This window comes from Lactuca saligna, chromosome 5 (genome assembly GCF_052625555.1).
Source record: "Lactuca saligna cultivar CGN05327 chromosome 5, ASM5262555v1, whole genome shotgun sequence".
Taxonomy (NCBI): Eukaryota; Viridiplantae; Streptophyta; class Magnoliopsida; order Asterales; family Asteraceae; genus Lactuca; species Lactuca saligna.
In genome coordinates this window covers 84064783-84068975 of record NC_136421.1, presented here as the reverse complement: position 1 = coordinate 84068975, position 4193 = coordinate 84064783, and positions in this window count along the sequence as shown.

The following is a 4193-nucleotide window of genomic DNA, read 5'->3' as shown; positions in this document are numbered from 1 at the left end:
GAAAGAACGAGGTGTGTGATGCGTGCGACCGACCAAGATACCTGCATGCTATATGATATGATTATGAGATCTGCATGCTAGAATAGGGCTAAGGATCTAGGAGGATGCCTTTTATGCCTGTTATGTGCTTATGAGAACTGCATGCTAGATTAGGGCTAAGGATCTAGGAGGATGCCTCGTATGCCTGTTGTAGGAGTTTATTGAGTCGTCTGTTAGAGCTGCTAGTCAGTAGTATGATAGCCTGATTAGGTTATGCTTGATTTGGTTACTCAATGCACAAATGCTTCTTGCTTTGTGCTATAGGGGTTCTGGCTAACTTTAACTAACTAGTAGGTGAATATGTAACAGTATTCACAAGCTAGTTAGGGAAAGGTGGTATGGACTCCTATTGCAGCTGATGGCGGAGAGTAGGTCGGAGAGTGCCCTAGGAAATCCTAGGATGAGATTAGTTGGAAAGCAGTATTGGTAAAGGGACTTGGTGAGTTGAAGCAATCCTTGAGGAAAGTATGGATAGATGTGGAAGGTAGTATGTGCCCGTACTACTGGAAGCAGAGGATCCGTACTCAAGTCAAAGAGGGCCAAAATGGAACCAGGAAACTTGGAGAGTGTACGAGACCTATCGAGAGTATGTATGATCCTGACGTTTATGTGTTTATTTTCAGTATGGTGACCACGCGACATGGAGTAGGAGGTTCAGGATCTGGGTCAGGATCAAGATCAGGATCGGGTGCAGGATCCGAGCAGGTTGATGATGGGCTACGCGAGTTCATCGTGTCTGAGATCACGAGAGGTATCCTTGAGGCGACCACGGTCATTTTCAGGTCGATCAAGGAGGGGATTATCGAGCTAATGGAGGATCGCCTCCGAACATTCATGAGTGATTTGGCATCTAGCCAGATGGGTACGCGCACACTATCCTTCAAGGACTTCAGGGGGAGTGGTGCGTCGGACTTTCACGAGGTGAAGGACCCCATTGCTGCCAGGAGATGGATCGCAGACATTGAGTCTGCACAGTTGACGAGCTTCTATCCGGAGGGGTCGAAGGTCCGCTTTGCTGCGGGATGCTTGTGTTGGATAAGGTGTCTAAGTCCATAACTTATTTGGTATATACTTGACCCGACCCGACATGGTCCATTTGGGTTGCACTTCACTCAAACGATTTATGGATAATTTTATGAGAATTGTATACTTACGATTTATTAATATATTATAAGTTATAATATATTAATATAAATTCATGTTATTTAATTAGTTTTAATCTTAAATTAATTATGAATTAATTTAGTGATTAAAAGGAAGACTAATTAAATCATGGGCTATTATAATTTATATGGTGTGGGCTAATACTCATTTGTTAATGGACTAAGCTAATATGGAAGTCCATGGATGATCCATGGAGCTTTTAACCCATGGATCCTTGGAAAGGAAAATACATGGGTTATTAGGGTTTCACCCTAACCATGCACACTATCTAAAGAGGCTTATGTTGCATGAAATAGAACCCTAGTGTGTGTGTAATAGTGGTGGCCGATTTCTAAGAGTTAGTATACTCTCTCATACATTTTCCAAGTTTGTGGTGATTTGTGATTTCCATTTGATGCATTCACATTATTGGTGCTTGGCTCTCAAACTCCAAGGAATCAACACTCAACAAAAGGTATGTAATCCATCTAGTTCTTTTATGTTTAAAAGTAACCCATGCCATGCTAGATAGGTTATGAACCTTGGAAAATTATTATTTTGCATGTATTTAGACAAACATAGATCCAAGGTTTATGAGGGTTGCATGTACACTTAGGAAGTGTTAGAATGCTCAAAACCCAACAGTGGTATCAGAGACTAGGCTTGTTTGTTTGATACTTGATGCAAAATAGTGAAAAAAGTTGATTTTCTTGCTGTCTGCATGATGAACTCGCCGAGTCCATGGGGGGACTCGCCGAGTTCATGACAAAATTCATCCTACTCGTCGAGTAGGTTCGTACACTCGGCGAGTAGAAGCCTCAGAATGCAGATTTTTGACTTTTGCTGCTGGAAATGGACTAGAAACCTTACCCTAAACTGTTTTGGTGTTTTAAAACTTGTTTTAGTTGGTGTAATGGTTTTTCTAATCCATTTACAATGGCTTATATCAAAATTCCATGATTTTATGTGTTCATATATTTCTTGAAATTTTGATGATCATGTTCATGTTCTTATGAATTTAGAAGATGGTAGGAATTATTTGCTGAATTGTTTAGAATTAATTCTTGATCATTTATGTGTTTTGATGGAGTCCATAATTTGTCCTCAAGTTATGGATATCCAAAGGTCACTACTTTTAAACACACATTGAAAACACATAAGTTACATAAAAATGAAGAGTCTTCATTTTTATGAACCTTTAATTCATAAGTTATGAAATGAAAAGTTTTGAAGAGTTTCAAAACTTGCCCTCAAGTTTTGGAATTTGAAAAATTTCACACACTTTAATAAACTTTAATTCCAACCCTTAGAGTTTTAATAGTTAAAATTCAACACTTATACTATTTATAACATTAATGGTTAATTATATATATATATATATATATATATATATATATATATATATATATATATATATATATATATATATATATATATATAAGAATAAGTCGTTTTACCGTTAGTAGGCCTCATTCACGAAGCCGGTCTATAAGAGGGTTATAAGGTTGTTGCCTATAAAATGGCAACTTAATGGGTGTCCACTCTCACCCACCGCTTCCTTGATCGGTGGAGGGTCGTTAGCCGAACGGGTAAGACAGTGACTTTAAATTCTCATTAAAAGTATGATGATTATTATAAAGTAACTAAATATTTTAATTCCCAATCTTAGTTACTTTAGGAAAAATGTGAAATTGGTGCTAGCCCATGGAATTCACACTCTGTACCTTACCAAGTCGTTGGTGGAGCGTGTGTGGTTAACCAACACACTAACCTGGACTAGTAAGGATCACAAAGGGTGACTTAATGTTTGTCATAGATCAATGGAGCGTGTGTGGTTTACCGGCACATTGATTAGGTGATAATATTAAGGGTACCAAGTGAATTAGCATGGTTATTCACACCTTGTTTTGTGATTCTCGGCATCCCAGTCACAAAACTTGAAGGGCACAATCGAGATTGAAACATGCCATTGAAAAGTTCAATGAATCTCAAAAGATCTAGGAGTTTCAAATCCAATTAAAACTTAATAAATTATTTCGTTTTTCATGGTGGAAATTGGTGAATCGTCATTCGCCTACCTTCAAATATTTTATAGCTTGGATTACGACATCCCTCTTCCAAGTTATAAGATATTGTGTTGGGTCCTAGCCTTAATATTTCATTTTGGGTGTTATATTAAGGACTTGAATCAACTAACTTGATTTTCTCCCATTGTAGATGTCTGGTTCAGACAACCATGATCTACCCAAATCTCTTGGAACAAGCTTTCCTCTTGAAGATGATGTCCCTCAACATCATGCTTCACTTCCTCCACCTCCTCCATTTATTCTCCCTGACCCACAAGCCCGAAGACTTGAAAGGTTCAAGATCACTCAAGCCCTACTAGAAATGAAACATAAAGATGGAAGACCTGTGTGTACTCATGTCTTAGGAATGAAGTCACACATTGACAGGTTGAGAATGTTGGGTGCTGTTATTTCAAGGAAGTTCGCTGTTGACTGGGTTATTCAGTCACTTCCTGAATCGTATAGTGAGTTTATTAAAAACTACTATATGACAGATCCTGACATAACCCTAATAGATCTTTCTTATTTGCTTATTGCTGCTGAATCAACAATGATTTGATGCAATGGTCAAGAAAATATTGATGGAAAATCTAATTCTCAAACTTCCATGGACATGGACAATGGTAACACTGGAAGTTCAGAAAAGCTTTCCCTTCCCAATGGAAAGGGATCGGCCTTGGTCAACCCGGTTGACCAAAAGGTAAAGGGAAAGGTTGAGTCTGTGATTGTCTCGTGTACCATTCCCAAAAGTCTATATGTTTTTGTTGTCATGAGAAGGGACATTGGAAGCAAAGTTGCCATGAAGACCTGAAAGATGTGAAAGCAAGTAGAGACAAAATGTTTGACTCGGCTTCAGGTAAGTCCACTATCTAATTTTGTTAAAGTTCCTAATTGTTGATTCTTATTACATAATGTGACTAGGTTGCATCTTGATGTTGAGCATGA